Raw genomic sequence first — 23,825 nt, 5'->3', positions numbered from 1 at the left:
GGCCTCAGGCACTTCCTAGTTGTGTGACCTTGGACAAGTCACACAACCCTGTTTGCCTCAGTTTCCTCATCTGCAAAATGAGTTGGAGAAGGAAATGGCAAACCACTACAGTATCTCTACCTCTCTACCTGGAAAAGCTCAAATGGGGTCACAAAGAGTCAGATATGACTGAAAACAATTAAAAAACAATGAAGCAACTGGCACTTAAATAAATTAAAGATGGGGCAGCTAGGTAGCACAATGGACACAATGTCAGGCCTGGAGTCAGACTCAACTTCCTGAATTAAATTTGGCCTCAGACACTTACTAGCTGTGTGAAGCAGGACAAGTCACTCAACCTTGTTTGCCTCAGTTTCCTCATCTGCAAAATGAGCTGGAGAAGGAAATGACAAACCACTCCAGCATCTTTGCCAAGAAAACCCCAAATGGGGTCACAAAGAGTTGGACATGATTGAAATTACTCCACCACAACAAGATAATGAAGCTTAAAACTAGACAGACTTTTGGGACACTCTTCAAGTATGCAGGTGCATACATACAAAGACTAAGAAAAAAATAAAGAGACAGAGACTTGAGAGTTAATTTGCAGAATTAATTAAATCCAGGGAACCAATGAAATCAAACTCCATTTCCCCCCCCCCCCCAAAAAAAAGTGAAGAAAGTGCAAAGTGGTTGACAGTATACCAACACATAGCGAAGGGGTATGGACAATAATGAAGGAAATGATACTGGGAAGCAGTCAGACTGCAGAACATAGACAAGGAGGAACCTGTCATGGAGATCAGAAAGAACAGGGTCTTCAGGAAGAAAAGACAGTCAACAGAGTTAAAAGAGGCAGAGAAGCTGAGAAATGGGAATACTTAGAAAAGCCAGCAGACTGAGCAATTAAAAGATTTTTGTTAACCTCAGAGAGTTGGAGTCAAGTGCTAGGGTTGGAAGTCAGTCTATATGGGATGAAAATGTAAGCAGGAGATGATTAGATGGAGACAAGGCCTTTTTAAGGGTTTGAGAGGGAAAGGGAAGAGACATCTAGGAAGGAGAGGAAGACTAAATTCAGGGTTGTGTTGTTTAAGTATGAGACTAACGTGAGTGTGTTTTGTAGGAAGATGGAAGGAAAAAATAAAGAGAGATTAAAAATGAGAATGAGAGAAAGGAGATGAAAAAAGGAGCAAGCTCCAGGGGAAAGGAAGGAGTGTGATTAAGGAGCCCAACCTGAGAGTTTGGCCCAAGCAAGAAGAAGGTCTATATCTTCCTTAGAGAATATAACAAAGGTAAAATGTAAAGGGAAAGATTTTTAAGTGATTTGAATTGTGAAATTGGAGAGGAGACAGTTCACGATGAGTGGCCTCCACTTTCCTGCTAAAATATGAGACAAGGACCTTTGCTAAAGGAACGACGGTGTATGGGTGGCCTGAGTACAGAGGAGAAGATTTGAAAGAGATGCCATTGGGAGTAAAATAGAGTCAAATAAAGAAGTGTAAAAGGATTGCAAAGCAACAATAAAGACTCAGATGAAATGAATGAATTCATAGAGAGCCCAGTCAGCAAAGTTGTGTTATGGAGCATATAACTGCAAAGTGAGATAGTAGATGGTGGGGGTAACCCAACCCTGGTGTTTACGGAGGCACAATAGGTAAAAATGCACGACAAGGTTTGTTAAAATTAGTTATTTATCCATTAGTTATTTATTCATTTTTGGTCAGGGGTGGTCATTAGAGATTCACCAGTCATTTTAGCTGTTTGCTAACCTGCTCTGCCTTCTCCCTGTCTCTCTGAGAAAAGGGGCACAGTGAGAGAACCAGGGTCACTTTAATCAATGTTGCTTTCAGTCAAGGAGCCTGCTGTCTCTGATAGATGATTTAAAAACTTCTTGCTTTATTCATTTCATTCCCCCCGGGGGGAAAGGCCTATGAGGACTGATTCTTTAATTTTTCCTTCAGGAAAGCAATTTTTCTCTTTCCTAAAATTGAAAACCACTTGGCTAGATAGCAAATTGCCAGGCATGACTGGCCAAAGATGGTGGCTGTGTTTTTGTTCTTGTTTTCTTGCCTTTCAGGTACTGGCACCAACTCGCTGCGCACTGAACTGATGTGCAGTCAGAAGACCCACATGCAAACCTAAGCTCTGCCACTTATTATTTGTGTGACTTCAAATGACCTGCTTAAACCTCTCTAGGTGGGGTTGGACAAGAAGAAGGGTTCTTAACCTTTCACATATACATATATACACACACACACACACACACACATACATATATACACACATGCATACATATATATGTATATATATAATTTTATTTCAAAATAACTGGTTTTCTTTGTAATCCTAAGTATTTTATTTTTATGCATTTAAAAGAATGATTCAGAAAAAGGGGTCCTTAGGCTTCAGTTGCCATGGCTCCCAAATGTTTAAGTTCCCCGGGTCTCGATGATCGTGGCAGTTCTGACAGTCTATAGTTCTGAGTATTAGGCAATATGATTAAAATTCATGACCTCTTACACTGCATTCTGAGGGATCAAGTGACTATTAGGAAAAATTGCTCAAGTGTAGATCCATTTTATAGGTGGGAAATGAGCTGGTTTATTTGAAGAGAGAACAGGTAAAGTCGACCAAAAGGATTAGAGGGATGTGTCTCCTCCAAAGATAGAAACAAAAAACTCTACTCAGGAGAAGATGCCGTGTCATATATCTCTTGGACCCCTCCCTTTTAAATACATTTGGTGGTCTCAGTAAAATTATCACAAAAATCTTTTTTTTTTTTCCAGATAAAACTGAAAACACAATGTAATCACTATAGTTATAGTATCCCCTACTGGCCAATCTAACTCATGGCTAATGCTTGAGGATAAGTTACAGAAATAACTTCATTAATGTGCCAAGAACATGTCGTTTTTAAAAGTCTGCTTTTTATTGCAAATGTATATTTCTGACCTTTTTGAAATATCTGTCCTTTTTGAAGCTGACAGCATTTATAAACAACCATAAATTTGAATCTGATGTACCTTTTAAAAATCTCTAAATATCTATTAATTTAATAATATCCCCCCCAAAATTACATTGTTTTTGCCTAAAATTTAATCATTTACACTCTTAATATGTCATAATCTAAGTATTATCTTGCCTGCAGGAAGTCAAATACCAAATGATGGTTGAAAACTCATCTCCATTCTATTATTTTGATGCCTAAAAAGGCTATCACCAAAGTGTATAGATAGGATCAAAGAATACACTGTGGAAGGTGCCCTAAATCCACTGGGCACCAATAGCATATAGTATGTTGGCGGCCTGGTAGAATGAAGGCACACTGAACCCATCTGGTCCTTACTTTAAGACTTTTTAACGTCATTGGCTTGTTCATTCATTCACTCAACCCATATTTTTTAAGCATCCCTTATGTATATCAAATTTTGTTAAGTGCTAAGGGAACTCCAAAGAAAATTATTATACAGTCTCTATACTCCTTAAGTATGATCTTATAAGATTTAGACTCAGGTCCTTGCATTGACTCTGGCACTACCTGTGTAGTCTTGGGAAAAATTAGTTCAACTTTCTGAGCCTCCATTTCCTTTTCTATAAAATTAAAAGAAGGGGCCCACATCTGTAATCCCTGTGTCTGGGAAAACGTGTGGGTGGTAGATGACTTGAACTCAGTAGTTCTGAGTTGCAGCAAACTAAGCTGATCTGGTGTTTGCGCTAAGCTTGACATCGTTACGTTGAGTTTCAAGGAAGCAGGGGCCTCCAGGCTACCAATGGAGGGGTAAACTGGCCTGACTCAGAAACAAAGCAGGACAAAGTTTCAGGTCAGACCTGCAAATGGTGGCTGCACTTCTAGCCTGGATGAGATAGACAGATACAATGCCAAAATCCAAAAGCAAAATAAGCATTAATAGAAAGGAGCAGAAAAGATCCCTTCCAACTCAAGCATCTTATTGTCCTATGAATTTAAATTTATGAATAGATGTTAGCCTCATTTAATTTGTAGTTCTCCCTCCTTGAAACAGCCTGAAGATTCTCTGCTGCAGCATTTTGACAACTGTCACTGCACCCTGGGCTTATACCCAGAAGGGCCTATAGCATTGATCCTATATAACCCCCTCATTTTACTGATGAGGAAACTGAGACCCTAAGTGACTTACTCAGGGTCTCTCTGTAGAGTTTGATTTGACCTTAGGTTTTGCTAATTCCAAATCCTTATTCACTATATCATTCCAATCTCAGTTGTCATTATTTTTCCTTCAATATGGGTAAAAGACCTTGATCAGAAACACTTACCTATGTGTACACTTTCTAATACTCTTTCCCCCTCTCTCTTCCTCCCCGTCTTTCCCTCTCTCTCTCTTCCCCCTCCCTCTCCTTCTCTCTCTTCCTCACTCCCTCCCTCTCATGCTCTTTCTTTCCCTCTCCGTCTTCACAATCATCTCTGACATAGAGGTATTCCCTGAAGCAAACAGAAAGCAGGGAAAAATAACATTTTGTACCAGGTCCGTCCTTCCTATCTCATCCTCAAGAAGAACATGCAGATAAAACCAGCCAAAAAGAAACACCAAAGGGAATACTTAAGGGACATTAAATCTGCAAAAGGACATTGTGCAGTCTTTGTGGGTTTCCAAGAGGTGGTGGCGGTGGGGCAGTAACTGGAAAGCAGAGGGTCAGGCCTTCTTCGCCTATATGATTTTAGCAGGCATACACTCGGTCTATTCATGTCTGTTCCACATTAATGAGTTAACAAGTCATCTCCTTTTAAGACAAGCTGGAATATCTCCCTTCTCTTATCCCTCTTCCCAAGGGCGTGGTGTGTGTGTGTGTGTGTGTGTGTGTGTGTGTGTGTGTATCTGTGTGTCTGTGTGTCTGTGTGTGTGTGAAAGCATGTAGATGGATATTCTGGTTACAAATGCAGGGACATTGTCTAGCTTCTTGGTCACAGCAGTACAGAATATAGGGGTCTCCTGATTGCCTTTTCCCTTAGTGGGTGGGTCAGCTTGCTCTCCTCCTCCACTTCTCTCCACTGGATCATCTTGACCAATCTATTGTATTAATATGGGAAGAAAAGAAAATACTTTATCTAGCAGGGAATGCTTCCACATGTCCTTGTGACAAAAATCAAATGATTCCAATGACTTTTGGGAAAGGATATATGTCACTGAGTGACAGGGAATACAGGGCAGATGGTCACCACTCCATATAAACTATGCAGATACCAGGTGGCTCTAAGTATAAATGATTCAGCCCCTCTTAGAGCTGTCTCTCTGCTGAATGGGTGTGCAAGGAGTTTGAGCAGAGCCATGTTCTTTCCTTATTTCTCTCTCATACAATTAGTTTTCCAGTCTATTACTTTAAAGAGATTTCAAATGGAACACCCTGCCACCTCCACTCCTCCCCCTTGCTTTGTGTTACGGCTAGGGCATCACTTTCCATCCTTTCTTTGTCCATATTGCTGTATAGATAGATTTCTCTAAAACTTTAAAAGACCTTCTGACTTTTGCATAATGGCATGCTATTATCCATGTATCCACCATGTGTAAAAATTGAATAGGGAAAATCCATCTATGACTTCATGGTGGTATGTCTTCCTTTGCAATGTAAAACAGCAAAATGGGCTTTTCCTAAAGCTCAGATTTACAAGGAATAATATCTAGAAAGAAAACCTTATAGTTATGGGAAAAAAATAGCGAAGAGGTCCTTTAAAGTAAATTATAAAACATTTCCTTGGTTTCTTTTTCAGGCTCCGCTGGAGAGAACATTGGATTTGGATTCAGAAGGTCTGAGTTTAAATCCAAGTTTTGCTGACTATTCATGCATTTAATTTTCTTGTGCGTAAATGAAGTGCATAAAACTAGATGGTCCTTGGTAAGTCTTCTAAGAAGGCTTCTAGTTCTAAATGCTATAATCCTGCATCATTTCAGCAATCTGGGCCCAGAGAGAGGCCTCAGACAAACAGAGGTCAAGGGATAGCTAATAAAATAGCAGAAGTTGGATTTGAATACAGATCTTCCTGAACCCAACTCAGCACTCTATCTACTAAGTCCTGTTATTTTTACTAAGCATGTTCGATTAAAAACAATAATAATTCTTCCTTCTGAGAAATGTTATTTAGATTCATATTCATCAAAAATTTTGAAAATAGAAATCTTAACCAATGACAAACTTGAGATATCAGGAGTTTAAATAACCCTTATTTAAATGATCAATTAATTGCTAGTCTTTGATTAAATTTTGCTGATCATCTCTCCAGAACTCTTAAAGTGCTATTTTTTAACTTCAGAAATATCCATCTTTAGAAATTCATTTGTATTTTCATGCAATATTCATTTGCTTGTTTTCACCGTCTTTTCTTCCAGTTATGGATCCATTTAAAGTCTATTTTTCATCCTAGTTCTAAAACAATATTTAATTATTGAAAATACTTCATTAACTCTGTCTGCAGGTTGCTTGGCGATAACCATGCATTACTTAAAAATATATTTAAGATAAGTCTCCTTATTACTCTTCAAACAGTCAAATGGCCATTACCTCCATGTCAGTCTACTGCAAACATTTCATATAACTCCAAAATAATAACACATTAGATAGCAGTAAGACCTCGCTGTACGTCAATTATGTTTATAGCTTCACCAGTGGAACTAAACAGCTAAGTAACCACTATTGTCATACAAAGAATGTCAAGGTAGATGGTGGACAATGTGAAAATATTCAAATACTTGCCCAGATAATGTCGTAGAAAGAGCACTGGACTTGGGAATGGAAAGACCTGCTTTCAATTCTCATTTCTGCCATCTCTGTGACAAATCACTTCATCTCTCTAGGCTTTGGCTTCCTCATTTGTAAAACGATCATCTATTAATCTCCTTCCAGGAACATTCTATGATCTTGTAGTAAAAATTAACTGACCAAATGTATTACAAGACAGTATAATCTCTAATTCTCCTCTTTTCCTGATCTTGAAACCCATTATTCACAGAAACCTAATATTCACAAAAACTATGTCTTGAGGTGATGAAATAGAATGGATAGAGCACCAAAATGGAGTCAAGAGGTCCTGAGTTCAAATGTGGTCTCAGATACTTAACTATTTGCCTCAGTTTACTCATCTGTACAATGAACCGGAGAAGGAAATGGCAAACCACTCCAGTATCTTTGCCAAGAAAACCCAAATGGGGTCATGAAGAGTCAGACATGACAAAAATGACTGAATAACAACATATGCCATTTGTAAGGAATTTAAGAAATATCTCTGTGTCACCATAAAAATGCATTTGGAAGCAGTTGGGGAATCTAGTGCTCTAGTATTAGTTCTAATTGCCACTAAAGTTTTGTCATCTGAGATCATGAAAAAATTCTCAGGGCTAAACTATGCAAATCCTATAAAATTTCATGCCAAAGCTGGCACTGGGGGCTGGGATAATATCCATCTCATGGGCTTCTCTGTTCTAGTGAGAGAGAAGATCCTCGGGAAATATCAGCTGAAGGGGGAAATAATCCAGTTAGTCATAGGGTATATGGACCTGACTATCAGGCAACCTGGGTTCTGTTTCAGACTTTGCTACTATTTGACATTAGAGGAGTTATTTTTCTCCTCTGGGCCTGTTTCCTCACTTGTAAAATAAAGGGACTGGATTAGAGAATAAGTGGGATTACTTTTTAGCTTTAAAAATGATAGCTCTATGATATTATATTAAAAGACTTAGTTATCAACCAAAATAAAATAGATAACAATTAAAGGCAGTCAAAGTCAGATATATCTACTGTTTTAGAGTATATGAGATTCCCTTTGAAAATAATGCACAGAATCCTACCATATTTAGACACTGTTATATTTAGCAAGGCTATAACCTTTAGACAGAGGTGAAAAGTCTATTGGAATGCCTCCATACCCCTGCCCCAAAAAAGTGTGAATTAGGCCCTGAGGCAGGTTCCATGGATTTCCAGTGAATGGCCAGACAATCATATGGGACATAATTTAAAGAACTTTGGATTTAGAGCCAATGAATTCCATTTATATCATTGGATTTCAGGATCATACATCTTGAGCTGGAATGAACCTTAGAGGACATCTCATCCAAAATCCCAACTTCACAGGGAGAAAATAATAAGCCTCAGAAGTGGAATTTTATTTCCGGTCCTCTGAATCCAGGAACTGTGTTCATTCAGCTTACCATACCAGATCTGCTACTAATTACCTTGTAAACTCTCTAATTTTCCACTATCTAAAATAAAAGTGTTAGATTAGATTGGTGGTAAGGTACAGTGGAAAATAGGCCTGGATTTGACATTGGAGGATCAGATTTCAAGGCCAGATTTGGCCACTTACTTCCTAAGTTACCTTGGGCAATAGTTATTTTACCTCTTTTGGCCTTGATTTCCTCAACTTTGAAATGAAAAGATTGGACTGGACTGGATGACCTTTCAAGTGAATTTTGATCCCAAATGATCTCTGAGATCATTTCCAGCTCATAAAGGTCTGATTTTATGTAGGTCAACGTAGGAATGTGTTTTGCTTGACTGAATATTTATTGAAGTTTTTTTTTTCTTCTCTTTTCAACAGGGAGAGAGTAAGGCAAAGGAAAAAATGATACTTGTTTATTGGGAAGAAAAAGAGGAAATTTTAATTATAAAAAGAAAAATATACATATAATTTTTACTTCGATTATTAACTTAGCTGATTAAAAGACATGAACAGGACCTTGGGTCTTTCAGTAGGTACACATCCCATACTGTGATTTCTGAACATTAGATTCTCAGAACCTCCATAGACATTAGCTGAATTGAACTGAGCTCAAGAAGAGCCCAGACTCAGCCCCAGGCTGAGTTCCCACCCTGTTGCAGGAGTCAGGCTGTTGCATTTTCCTGCTCTCAAATGTCTCAGTTCTTCATAGAGCAGAGATTCTTAATTTTCTGTCTCTAAACTGTTTTTAAAATATTACACACACACACACACACACACACACACACACACTCACACACACACACACACACATATTAGGTACTCATTGGACAGCTAGGTGACACAGTGGATAGACTACCAGGGTTGGACTCAGGAAGACCTAAGTTCAAATTTGGCCTCAGACACTTACTAGCTATGTGACCCTGAAGTCCCTTAACTCTGTTTGCCTCAGTTTCCTCATCTGTAAAATGAGTGGAAGAAGGAAATGGCAAACCACTCTAGTATCTTTGCCAAGGGTCATGAAGAGTCTGACATGAAACAAGTGAACAACATTTCATATAATATAGTTATTTTGTAATCCTAAGGATCTTCTTTCGTCATCAACATCACCATCATCATGGAGACTGCTAGGTTTAGTGTGGACACCTAATAAACCTAACACATTGTTACTCCAGAGCCCAAGGAATCCACTAGCCTCCATCTCCCAAGCAGAGAGGATTACAGGTGTGTACCACCAGGCCTGGCTCATTTAAAAACAGTATTCTGTTCAACTACCAAAAGGGTCCATCACACACTTACACATATGCAGGTTCACATTAAGAACTCCTGCAATAGAGATATAGGAAATCCCTGATTTTCATCCTCTTCATCACCTGCCAAACTGGAACTATACGTTCCTTGGAAGCAAATAGGGGCTGGTCTTTCCTGACGTATTTCAATGGAGCCCCTAATTACCATAGATGCTATTACCAGTGTTTTCCTGGCCATTCAGGACGCAAAACTAAAAAGAAAACTTGGCTTTGCCCACCAAAGATAAGGCACCTTAGATAGACTTACTCTCATTGCCTAGACCAACTCTAGATGCCATGAGGACAGCCAATGGCTCAGATTTTCCATACTGAGCTCCAGTCTGCTATAGCTCTTGCTCCCACTTATCTTACAGTTATATGAGCGCATTTTTCCTTCCTCAGGTTGGTAACATTTTTCTTTCACCTCCCTTCCCTCCACTCCTCCAAAATAACACATTTCTAACCCCGAGGCAATTTAATACCACTTAGGAGAAATAATTTAAAAAAAAACCCACTACAAACTGAAGAATCCTCCTTCCACCAGTCCTCCTAACAAAGCCCTCTATAATTGCACAAAGTATTCATGACCTATAGAGACAGATATATGATGAGCACCACTGAATGCCTAAGTAGAGGCAGGCTGCTGATGACCTAAATTGTCATCAAGACTCTCCAATGATAAGGATTAAAAAGACCTAGGCCTACTGCATTGCATAGGCTTTTTCTTAATACAAACCAAACCTATAATCACAACTGAGCTTTATACATGCACAGATGCCCATTCGCTATATACCATGCTGCCTCACGTTGTCAGATAAAGGCGTGGTTGTTCAGTCATTTCAGTCCTGTCTGACTCTTTGTGACCCCATTTGGGGTTTTCTTGGCAAAGATACTATGGTGGTTTGCCATTTCCTTTGCCAGTTCATTTTACAGATCATATTAAACTGAAACAAATAGCATGAAGTGACCTGCCCAGTGTCACACAGCTAGTAAGTGTCTGACATCAGATTTGAACTCATAAAAATTAGTCTTTCTGACTCCAGGCTCAGTACTCCATTCACTGCATCACCTAGATGCCCCTGTCAAGTGTACAAACATTTTAAGTTCTATTTAAAATATTAATTATTGGCATATTAGCGCCATTTTGTGTGTATAATAGTAATAAACAGCTGGAGACAAAATACTTCCCCAACAAGTAGGGAATGGTCAAAGAAATTATGGTATATAAACCCAATGGAATATTATCGTCCTGTGAGGTATGAGGAATAGGAAGAATTCAGAGAAAACATGAGAGGAATGGACCACAGGGATAGAAAACAAAGTCAAAATAGATCCAGTGACAGCAAAAATGTACATGTAAAGTCAATGTGGAGAGTAAACAAAATTCTAGCCAAATACAGTAGTCAATGTTTGCACTATCTCATCTATGTTAAAGGACACATCCTTAATTCTAGTGCCTTCTCCCTGTTGATTATTTCCTACTTATCATATACATACACACACACACATACACACACACACATATACACATAAACATATAATATGTATATGTGTGTGTGTGTGTGTGTGTGTGTACGTCTTGTCTGTACATAACTATTTGCATATTGTCTCTTCCACCGAACTTTGAGCTCCTTGGGAGCAGGGGCTATCTTTTGCCTTTCTTTGTATCCCCAATGCTTAACAAAATGCTGGGCTTAAGTGCTAAACAGATGTCTGTTGTTGACTTTGCTGGTACAACACACTTTTTAATGGATTTGTTGGATTTGTTTGAGCGTTTGTTGGGAAGTATTTTTTATGCAAAATATTTTTTATTCTTTCCTTCCTCCTTTCCTTTTTTGCTTCCCATCTCCTCTGCTGTGCTTTCATGAATATTTTCCTCGAAGGAGTAAAGCCTCCCTTCCCAGTCTTGTTTCATTCAGGTGTTCTAAATTATTTAACTACAAACTTTTTGGATGGCATATCTTTATCACGGATTTTTTTCCTCCCTGATAGGTATAGTGAGATAGGTAGGGAATTTTTCCAAAAGGGCCTGCATAATTGTTGATGGGAGCTTGGTGGTAGGAAGGAGTGGATGGGAGTGTGTGAAGCTGTAACTGATGAATGTTGGAGATACGACTTCTGTTTGGGATGTGTTATGTTTTCCTACCCTTTGATTGATTGATCATATACTCCTTGGGATCATGTCCCACACACATACTTTGGAGACCACTGGTCTAAAGACTTCCTATCATTGCACGCAGAGCCCGCTAATTTCACCTAGGGAAACAGGAAAATGCAACATAATTTGGTCTTCTGGAAAAGAGGGCTGAATTTTAGGTTTTAGCAATAACTTCCAAAATGCATATAAAAGGTCTCAACAAATAATGATATTTCACAACCCTCAGGAATTCTCCCTCTCCCTGCTCCTGATTTTTGGATTCCAAGGGGCCTAGAAGAATGAAAGTGATAGCTTATAATTAGCTCAGTTGTGTTAGAAGCATGACAAATGCTGCAGAGCCAGCCCAGACGACATCAGAGCCATACTCATATCTTCCTTGTTAATATTCCGGCTCCGTTCCAGCATGACAAACGACATATTTCCCCTCTAGACTGCAGACATTCAGCACTGCTCTTTACAGTAAAAGCACATGAGACAATGCTGAGGTGATATGCAGATTAATATTGCATCTTAAACATCTGTCTAGGTCATGCAGCAATTGAGGAAAGATGAAAGGAACAACTGTAAAAAATAACAACAAAACCAGCAAGAAACAAACAAAACCCAAAAAACAAATAAAGCAGTTTCTCCTGAGAAAAACAGAAAGTCCAGATGGGTGATGTTATGTTCCAGCGTGACTTGATATCAAGTTCAGTGATTTGCTTTGCTATGTAAACATGATTAAGTAGAAAACATTCATTGTTATGGTTTCACCCAAAATCTTCACCCAGCTTGCCCAGCTTGGCTTCAGAATGGTCCAGGATATAATATTTCTTTGGCTTGGCTCTCCCCTAAACTCTGCTGCCAAGCTTTGTCAGTTATACAATGATTGAAGCAGAGGCGGGCAGGGGAAGAAAAGTTAATTCCACATTGCACAAGCTACTGTTCTGAGGTTTCAAATTTATTTTGCACGTGATTTTAGAACATTAAATGTGTGTGCATGTATAACATGTTTCTCTGTGTATATGTATGCGCTGGGGAAGAGATGAAGGTGAGTCAATAGGATCCCTCCCTCCCCCACTTCTGACTGAATTTACCACTTGTCAACAGTCATCAATCATGAGGATGCTATAGCTGAGAAAAGTTGCTTTTAGATCTGAGGGTTTATTGTGTCAGGATGTAGCATGTTACTAAATGAGGCCTAGATCAAGTGCTTATATCAGATCACCATCGCACAAAGAACCTCTAACTTGGGAATCTGTATCCATGATGTAACTTTTCATGGTAAATACTGACCTAGAATTAGTTATACATATTTAAAACTAGATATTCTAAGTGTACTTAGACTCATTTTTGAACACCTACTGAGAAGCCATGAGGTACTTATTGATGTGAAAAGGCCATTAATGGCATAACACATTAGTAACTGTTTGCCCTTTTAAAATCTGGGTGCCAAAGGCTATTCGCTGACCCACCCTCTACTATAGAATCCTTACCATATACAGAACTCTTGTATTTTTTCTATTCTACTATAAAAATATAATTATTTAAAATATTGTACATATCTAAATTGTTCTAAGGTCAAGCTTGGGGGTTAATGACTTTTCCTCTGGAAAGACTGGCTTTATGCTCATCAGAACCTCCCTGGATGGTTTAGTCTTAAGGTCACTGCAGGATGACAGAGACTTACGGGGAAGTGTAGTCATCATTTCATTTCCCAGTTCTTGCTGCACTCTCAATGAAAATATTTCACCTTCTAAAATCCATCCTGTGCCATTGCATCACTTATCCTGAGCCCTAATGGAACCTTCTCCTGTGTCTGGAGGCTGAGATCTTTCCCTCCCCTTCTTTTATTAGAACGGGTGCATGTCTAATAGAACTGGTCACCAACATCACATTATACTGCCCTGTAATTCAAAGAATCACAGATTCAAATCAAAGAGTCAGTAGGGCCCCTAGAAATAGCATATTTTAACCTCATCATTTTATAGATGAGAAAATGAAGACTTAGAAAGGTAAAATTACTTGCTCGATCAAAACTACACAGATTATTAGTGGTCAAACTGTAATATAGGTGTCCTGCCTCCCAGACCAGGAATATTTCCACTGTCCCCCAACATAACATAGAAAATTTCAGAATCCAGAGAATCATTCTTCAAGCTGGAAGGAGCTTAAAAAGCAATTATCTTGTTATGATTTGGAAAGAACTCCAGATATCCCTTCCTCTGGATTCCAGAGGCCTCTTCCTCAGGGTTAGTAGCTACTCCCAGAGTTCCCCTCCAGCCCAACCTATTTCAGCATTCCCAAGAAGTGGTCAGCCAGCCTTGCTCTGACTTCTCCAATGAGAGAGAAAACCTATCATCTCCTGGGGCAACCCATTCTAAACTCAAAATCTAACTGTGATTAAGCTGTGCCTAAACTCCTCATCCCAGAGATGAGGAAACTGAAGCCCAAGATTAAGAGACATGCTGAAGGACACACAGCACAATATATACTCCCATGTGGAAATTCCTAAGCTTTCCAGGTTTGTCAATTCTATGTACTTCAAGATAAAGACATTGAAGGATACTTGTATTCTGTAGATGTCTTACTAGACACAATTATTACTTTGATTTAAAATTCCAGTTAAAAACGACTTTCACTGGATAAAGCAAGTATATGTACATTAGAAAGTGAGCTCTGGACCTTTCCAGCAAGTAACTAGCTGAAGTCTAGTTATTTAAGTTCAGGATTACAGCCCTGAGTCAGTAACAAAAAAAAAAAAAAAACAAAACAAACAGGCAACGAAATTATCAAGTACAAAATAAGAGTGAGGAAAGCAGAAAAGGAGGTCAGGCTATTAGTTCTGAGTAAAGAATACAGAGTAGGGGGTCAAAAGGATAAAGAAGTATCAAGGGTCCAAACAACAAATCAATCAGAATATGCTGATTTCTAGCACACAGAGATTCCACCATCTACACATTCTCAGTCATAGCCCAGCCTCCAAGGTTAACCAACTGACAATCTTTTATTGTTGACCAATGATATCACAAGACTGATGTCTTGACTTGGCAGAAATTGGACTTAAGTGAGGTAGTGCTGCTCAAAGTAGCCAGTTACATTTTCTCCCCCAGAGTCATCAAAGTCCGGTGGCAAGTCAAAAGTCAATATGACAAGTGAGGTAACACCCAGTCATGTCCTCATTTCCCTGATGTCACGGTCCTCTTAAAAAACGATGGGCAAACACAACAGCAATTCTAAGGGAGGAGACAACAGATAAATGTAACTAGGTACTTGCAAGATAGAGAAGATGGAAAATACTAGCAGAGGGACAAGAACTTGCACCTGGAAGGGTTGGGAAAGGCCTGTGGCAGGATGTAGGATTTGTGCTAAACCTTAGAGGAAGGCAGGGAATGTCAAAGGTTGAGCTAAGGGGACAGAACATCCCAGACACTGATGACAGCTAGAGCAAAAACACAGAGAAAGGAGATTCAGTGTCCTGTTCAAGGAACTGCAAGTGGGCAATTGTAGCTGCAACACAGAGTGTACGGAGAGATGCATCAGATTCTAAATACAGAAAAGAGACACGATGGAGTAAGTGGTAAACAGAGGAAAGGAAACGAGCATTTATTAAGCACCTACTATGTGCCAGACACTGAGTCATTTGCTTTACAAAGATTATCTTCAGTTCTCAAAACTACCCCAGGAGGTAGGTGATCTTATTTTTCCTGTTTTATAGTCGACTAAGCTGAGGACAACAGTTAAGTGACTTGAAACTTAGATTTGCTCTCAGGTCTTCCTGGAGTCAGGACCAGCACTCTATCCACTGCACCATTCAACTGTCTCCTAAATAGAGAACTTTATATTTGCTCCATGAGATTAGACCTCACTGAGGGAATGGGCAGGAGGAGGAGAGAGCATCACATGGTTGAAGCCCTGCTTTAGAAAACAACTAATATTCAACTAAATGTTAGGATGACATTTTCCAGAATCCCTCCTTCCATGACCACTACCTCTAAAGAAAAAGGCCTTTTTTGGGGTTACTATTTCCCTGATCGTTTTCTTGCTATATTTAGTAGGTGTTGAATGGCTACAATCGTCCATCTTTGGAGATTTTTTTTCTTGCACTCATCACTCATACCTAGATTGGAGAAAGCCTTCTGTAGAAAACAGAAGACTTAAGTAACAGAAGGAGGCAGAAGTTTATTTTTGCCAGTAACAAAGAACCCAATTCTGAGCAAAGTGCCAGGACCACACAAGCAGATATTCCATGGCCAACTTAGGCTTGTAATTCTTTCTCCAAATAGAAGCTACTCTGATTTTTTTTTTTAATTGACGCTAGAGAAGGATGAGGAGTGGCCCATAACAAAACTATTATTCTTCACATGCAACTAATTGGTAAAAACCCAGCAGACACTTAACTACCACCCACAGTCACCTTACCTCCATACAAAGCTATGCAGGGGAAAACCTTGCATTCACAAGCATAGACACAAAGTTTATGGGAACAAAAACAAATGAGATATGATACTAAAGTACTTTTATATTTCTTATGGAATATTTACGTCCTTTCAATGCTTAGCACAGTTCCTCACACAAATGAGGGAATTTGACTAGAAGAAACAAACCAAAGGTCACTTCCAACTTTTGATGGAGAACCTGAAGAACCTAGTGAGGAATGGATGAAATGCCTTGACAGATGTTATTCATGCACAGGGTGTCTTTGCCTATTTTGGTGCCATGGATCCATTTGGGAGTCTGGTAAAACATGTGGATCTCTTCTCAGATTAATGCTTATGAATTCATAAATTAAAGTACACAGAATTACAAAGGAAACCAATTATACTAAGATACAATTATCAAAATATTTCTTTGTAAAGTTCACAGACTTTAGATAAAGGAGTGCCCCTGTCATGATTCCAAATCTAGCCCTCTTTCCCCTGTACCCTGTTGTCTCCTCACCCTGACCTAACACTAATAACAGAATGCTCTCTTATGTAGAAATACATTATTTGTCTTTGTTTTTTGTAACTTTCATGAAACTTTAAGTTTCATGATAGACATAACTTTCTACCCCACTTTCCCAGTCCTCTGTGTGAATAGTACTTGCAGATTGCTGATCAGTTGTATCTTGGGGAAGTGTGATGACATCTAGTGATCAGTTAGGAAAACACAACTTGAATATTACGTTCTGAACTAGCTCTTCGCAGGGTCCAGAATGCAATGGGTCACAGTGATAAGCTGAACCACATCAATGACAACTCAAGCTAATCTAAAAGAAAATATTAGTATTCTTCCAGGGAAGGGACTTTACTAAATTATGTGTTGTATACAACATTAGTGACATTCCCAATTTCCTAGGGTCCAGTTCTTAACCAGCCAACATTTCAACTCTTCATTTTGCTGTCTGAAGAAATACATTGTATCCAAGGAAAAGTAATACAATGTTTATATTCAAAGTCACATTTCAATTTAACTGAAGAAACAGTTTACATCCAAAGTTAATGCCATGTAAAAAATACTAAAACACATTCTTGTTTATTAAATTCCTTTTTAAATGATACATTTAATACTGAATTTTTAATATAAAAACAGAAATAATCACGAGCATGTTGTTTTATAAATGTAGATCTATGTTTCAAAGCATTCACCTAACAAATACTCATGAAAGCACCACAACAATAAAAGTATTTTAAATTAAAGAATTAAAGGAACTCTGCATTCCCAGATAAAATACCTAGTTCTGTTTCTAATTAAATAGATAGGACTGCACAGGTAGCAGTTGTATAACTAGGATGTTTCCTCTCTGATTTAGATGGTCTTCCTTCTTATCTGTAGACTTTCAGGGTGTGCTTATACTTCTCTATGATTCACATCTCTTTCTATAAACTTTTCCCCAAGGATTGGGGCTGAAGTGGGAGAGGACCTGTATCTATCAACTAATAGATACAGATAATTATATAGCTTTTACTATACCCCTTCCTCTCTCATCTTCTAGAATAATTCTCTTGACATCTCTGTTTTGAATCACACTGAATTCTGGATTCTCTGCAGTTTTGCAACACCCTGATGTCAGTAGTTGTCCTTCTACATACATCATACTACAACAGGCAGTATTTTCCTTCAAACGGACAGGTGTACCTTTCCTTATTGGAGAAAGACTGGAGAAACATCTACCACCACATGTGGAAGCCAGAGTCCCCTGAGGAAACTGTGCAACTACAAAAGCCCTTCAAAGGAGACTCGGGCTTCAAGATGACAGACAAGAATCTAAGGAGCCATCACATGCAATGAGGTGTGCTCACAGACTATGTGATAATGAGGGATCCAGATACCAAGAATTCTAGGGTTTGTGGTTGTGTTAAATATGCCAGAGTGGAAGAGGTAGAGGCCACCACGAATGAAAGACTTCACAAAGTGGATGGCGGAGTTGAACCAAAGAGAGCTATTTAAAAGAAGGACTCCTCTCAAAGACCTGGTGACTTTCAAAGATTTAGCTATGAAAAAGGTCATTAAGGAAGAAGAACATCATTTAAGAGGCAGTGGCAAAGAGAAGGACCTTGTTTTTGTTACTTTGGATGACCATGACTCTGTGGATAAGATTGTCTTTCAAAAATACCATACTGTGAATGGCCAAAACTGTGAAGAAAGGAGAACTTTGACTAAGCAAGATAGTTGTGTTTCATCTAGACAGAGAAGAAGTGGTTCTGGAAACTTTGGTGAAGGTCACAGAAGTGGCTTTGAGGGGCATAGCAACTTGGGTCGTTGTGAAAACCTCAGTGGTTGAAAGGTCAGGTGACTTGTCCAAGGTTACACAGGTACTAAATGGCAGTGTCAGATTTTAAGCACTGCTCCTCTAAGACCAGACCACTGTTCTGTCCATAGTATCTTGCTGTCTACATTGGTTTGAAGCATGTCTCCACTATTAGTTAGATGTGTGATCTTAGGAAAGTAATTTCCCATACTGGGGCCTCAGTTTCCTCATTCTAAAAATGAGGGGGTTAGGTTATATGATATCTAAGTTTCCTTCCAGCTCAAAATTCTGTGCTTCTACGAATCTGTAACTGTGCCTACTATAGTTCTAGTCTTATACAAAGTGGAGCTAGGATACTGTAAAACTGTGTGTGGGGGGAAGGGGGTAGTAAGTTGTGGAAGAGGAGAACTGCAAGATTGGGGACTTCCTGGATAAAGTGGAACAAAAGAAGTCTTGGTGGTTTTGGAGAAAGAATAGGTCTGAAAAATTAAGACCTCTGGGGGAGGGGCATTCTTGAAGGAGGGTGTCTTTGGAAGACAGGGGGTCTGATTCATGCTAGCTATTTAACTGGCCTGAATTGCAAACAGGTATATATCACAAAGAGGTCAAGGATTAAAAAAGGCCCTATATACACCCCTCCATTAGTCAATAGGCATCTCATAAGTGTCTTACTATTTGCCAGGAACTGTATTAAACACTTGGGATTGTTTCAGTGGCATTTTCCCCCCAAGAATTGAAAACTAAATAGCTGCTCATTAACTGGGGAATGACTAAACAAATTGTGGTACATGGATGTAATGGAAAATTATTTTGGTTAAGAAACAATGAATACGAAGAATTCAGAGAATCATAGGAGTAATCAGTACTAAAATCAGTACTAAATCAATAGTAAAATCAGTAAATCAGTACTAAAAAAAACCCACAAACAATAGCTATAATAACAAAACTTTGAATGCTGCATAATTATAATGATCACTTGGGACCCAAATGAGAGATAAAGTGATTCACCTCCCTCCTTTCATTGAAGAGGTGGAATACTAAGGGTGTAAAATATTGCATATTTAGTGGACTTAGCTGTTCAGGTTAATTTCACTTAAGTGTCCCTTCCTACCCACCCACTCTTTCTTTGTTGTTGTTCCAAGGGATAGCTTTCCAGGTGGGGATAAGGAAAAGGAAATATTGGAAAATGAAGATGATATAAAGAAAAAAGATATATATTTTTTAAATAAGTTGAATTGCAAGATAAAAAAGAAAGTTTCAGTGGTCATGGTTTTAGCAGCAATCATGGTGGTGGAGGATATGACAAAAGTAGAGATAGCTACAGTGGATTCGCCTGTGAAGGAAGCAACTTTGGAGGTGATAGAGGCTATAATGACCCTGGAAACTACAACGATCAGTCTTCAAACTTTGATTTCATGAAGGGAGGGAACTACGGAAGCAGGAGCTCTGTTCTTTACAGTGGGAGCCAATATTTTGCTAAACCACATAACCACCATAGCTATAGTGGTTCCAATACTAGCAGTAGCTGTTGTAGTGGCAAAAGATTTTAATTATGATAAGGAAACAAACCCTAGCAGGACAGGAGAGCCAGATAAGCGACAGCCAAAATGCAGGTTACAACAGATTGATGGACTTAACCCAACCCAGTACTAGCAAGACTAGGTACTACAAGAAGACAAGCTTTAGTTGTACTCCCAATTCATTGATCTGATCTTTTTCTATTTTCTTCAGGGAGGAACTTAGAGAAATAAAACTTCCCCTGATTACGGCTTTGGCTGCATCCTGTAAGTTTTGGTGGGTTGTCTCATTGTGGTCATTCTCTTTAATGAAATTATTGATTGCTTCTATGATTTGTTCTTTGACACACATACTCTTTAGGATTAGATCATTTAGTTCCAATTATTTTTAATCTACCTTTCTACTGCCTTTTGTTGAATGTAATTTTATTGCATCATGATCCAAAAAGAATAATATTTCTACCTTTGTATGTTTGATTTTGAGGGTTTTATGCCCTAATACAATTTTTGTGTAGATGCCATATGCTGCTGAGAAAAAGGTATAATCCTTTCTGTTCCCATTCAGTTTTCCTCAAAGGTTGATCATATCTGACTTTTATAATATTCTATTTACCTCCTTAGGTTCTTTGTTTATTTTTTGGTTGGATTTATCAAGTTCTGAGAGGTGACAGTTGAGGTCTTCAATTAGTATAGTTTTGCTGTCTCTTTTCTCCTATAACTCACTTAACTTCTTTAAAAATCTGGATGCTGTGCTACTTGAAAATATGTTTGTATTGATATTACTTCATTATCTATGGTACCTTTTTGAAAGAGGTAGTTTCAAACTTCCTTGTCTCTTTTTATTAAGTCTGTTTTTGTGTTTGGTTTGTCTGAGATCAGGCTTGCTACCCCTGCTTTTTTACTTCAGCTGAATCATAATAAATTCTGCTCCAGACCCTTACCTTTACTCTATGTGTGTCTCTCTGCTTCCAGTGTGTTTCTTATAAACAATATATTATAGGATTCTGCATTTTGATCCACTTTGCTATCCACTTCTGTTTTATGGAAGAGTTCATCCTATTCACATTCAGAACTATGACTACTAACTAGGTATTTTCTTCCATCTTATTCTTCCTCCTCTTTGTCCTTTCTCTCCTTTCAACCTTTCCGTCCTTGACAGTGTTTTGTTTTTGCCTACCAGCTCTCCTGGTCTGCCCTCTCTTCTGTCAGTTCCCCCTCAACACACTCTTTCTCTCTCTCTCTCTCTGTCCTTTAATTAATTTATTCCCTTCCTACTTTCCTGTCAGGTAAGATAGATTTCTATATTTAATTGATTGTATACAGTGTTTCCTCTTTGAATCAATAGTGATAAGAGTAAAGTTCACTTGATACCCAGTGCCCACACTCTCATCTTTCCCTTCACTATACTAGATTTTTCATGCCCCTTCATGTGCAATGATTTACCCCATTCTGCCTCTCCCTTCCTTCTTCACCCAGTGTACTCCTGTTTTCTCATCCCTTAATTATTTTTATGTCATTCTCAAATTCACCATATTATACCCATGCTCTTTGTCTATGTATACTATTTCTAGCTGTACTATTAGTGGTCAGCCCTCCCTCACTCAAAACAAAGTCAAGTGCAAGTCATGTCATTATTTCTCTGATGGCATGGTCTTCTTCAGCAAAGAAGGATGAACACACACACACACACACACACACTATTAGTGGTACAATTTTTAAAATTACAAGCACTCCCATGTAGGGCTGAGGGAAGTTACTGGTTTGGACATGCCTACTTAGAAGTATCAGCAAGAAATCCAGGTGATCTGTAGTAAAGTTATGGAAGAAACTAAGGTTACCAGGGGGAACATAGAGGAAGTTGAGAAAAATCAAGAACAGAACCTTAGGTTATTGCTACATTAGGATACCAGAAAGATGACAAGAAGTCACCCAGAGAGCCAGATAAGAAAGCTTTAAAGAAGAGACTTGGGTGACAGATCAAGAGAAAAACTAGGCAACTACATCCTTGGAAGAAGAGGGAGACTGGAATATTAAGCAAGAACTCGTGGTCAAAAGTGTCAAATGCCAAACTTGCAACCATTTGTTTCTTTAAATAACTACTTACGTCTATAGATACCAGAATAATAGTCCACAGACAGGGTCCTTTGCCATTTTTATGTTGTAGACTCCTTTGGCAAGCTCATGAAGCCTATGGATCCCTTCTCAGAATCAGATTTTTAACTGCATAAAATAAAATTCATAGGATTGCAGGAGAAAATCATTATATTAAAATATAATTATCAAAATATTAAAGAAAAAACAAGTTCATGGCTTCCAAATTAAGAACCAGCCCTTGCTCTAAAGCATGGTGTATATTTACTTCTTACCTTTCCTTCCAAAATAAGAATTCTAACTAATTCTGGATTGCAGGCAGTAGTCATGCTAAAGATCTTTTTTTAAAAAAATGAATATTTCCTGCTCCAATAAAACTGAAGAAACTAAAATGGCTTACATTATATCCTGTAATGTTTTAAACAGAGTGAGTTTCACCACCCACAGCATTTTTTAGACATTAGTAGACAATAAATCTGCTAGCTTTCAAACTCATAACACTAGTTGCTTCTGTGAAATATGCTTATGAAGAGGGTTACTTATCTAGAGCCTATGTAGAAGTGGATGTCATTATGGCAAAGGAGCAATGTCACTTTAATGTCTAGGAGATACTCTTGGGCTTTCTGTTGAGTCTACAAAGCTGGTCTCACAAGCTTTATGAATTTACAGAGAGAAGTGTGTGATTTATCAGGTTATACATTTATTTGGGCTTATGTATTCATCAATATGAACACTTTGCATTTTAATACCTCAGGGAAGGTTAGGAAGCCCACGAAGATAAAGGAAACAGCTACATTCACAATAAGACAAACATATTCTTCTGGTTTGTGAAGAGCAAAGAAATATCCAAGCAACCAGACTTCCAACTGCCTCTGTTTTTCTACATATGGAAGAGATTACCAATTATGCAAAGGCTTTTAATTACTGCTACAAAAGGTACAAGGGTTTCTTTAATAAACCCACCCATATGGTCATGCATAGGACCTTGAAGAGTTACCGTGGAGATGAATTCTAGGTATTACCTTTATCTCTATAGTTTGAATTCAGAGAGGCCCCTAACAAAGCTTTCTTCTTCAGAACATTTAATAGATTTTTTTCCATATCTGTGATCTGGCCACATAGACACAGGATTAGTTCTGGGAGCTGAGTCCAAATGGGTCAGTTTTCTCTCTTTGGCTTATTGCTTTCACCTGGAGCTGCTCCAGGAAAATCTATTATACTCATGTTCATGTGATGCTTTTCCTAAATGTGGATAATAAGGGTTTCTCAGCTCCCATATAAGCACTCAGGGTATTACATACATATTGGATCTAGGACTAATCTTATTTCACCCTAGTAGGAAGTAGCATATGAGATTTGAAAGAAATCATGGATTTTAAGAGGCAGAAGTGGGAATTCACCCGGGGTGAATAGTAAAACGATATGGATGTTAAATTCTGGGAAAATGCAAGTAGGGCCCAATGTTTGGCTAGAACAGAGTCTATGAAGGAGTATTGCTTGTTCCATGAGGCATTGATGCTTTACTGACTGTTAAACTTGGTTGGATCCTGACTCCTAGTTTCATGGGGCTAACTCTCCCAAGACTGAAAACTCCACTCTCTTTTCTGCATGATAATGAACTAAGTAGTCACCAAAATCACTGAAATGCAAATGAGGCATAGAGATCATAGTTGAAACTGACTAGACTTTCTGAATACTGCCCAATAGCCAATTAAAGAGCACTTTCAACACCTGAATAGGTCATCAGAACCAGCTACAGAATGTCTATGTCTAAGGCACTTCCTTTATACACCATCATGATTCTTCCACATGAATGAACATGCCATCTTCTCCTCAGGATCTCTATGTGAAGATGACATTTGAGGCACTCTAGGCATATCATCATGACATTCATTGC

General features: G+C 38.5%; 1 protein-coding gene and 1 pseudogene across 16 annotated transcripts in view; one reads left to right on the top strand and one right to left on the bottom strand.

The window, feature by feature from the left end:
* Positions 1 to 23,825, bottom strand: part of PDE4D (phosphodiesterase 4D) — a 1,946,032-nt gene that overhangs the window by 745,842 nt on the left and 1,176,365 nt on the right. The gene's annotated exons all lie outside the window — the stretch shown is intronic.
* LOC140498769 (heterogeneous nuclear ribonucleoprotein A1-like) lies at positions 17,750 to 19,870 on the top strand (annotated as a pseudogene).

The sequence above is a fragment of the Notamacropus eugenii genome, chromosome 4, assembly GCF_028372415.1.
Source record: "Notamacropus eugenii isolate mMacEug1 chromosome 4, mMacEug1.pri_v2, whole genome shotgun sequence".
Classification (NCBI taxonomy): Eukaryota; Metazoa; Chordata; class Mammalia; order Diprotodontia; family Macropodidae; genus Notamacropus; species Notamacropus eugenii.
The sequence above is the reverse complement of the archived record's forward strand: the minus strand, read 5'-3'. Positions and strand labels throughout refer to the sequence as shown.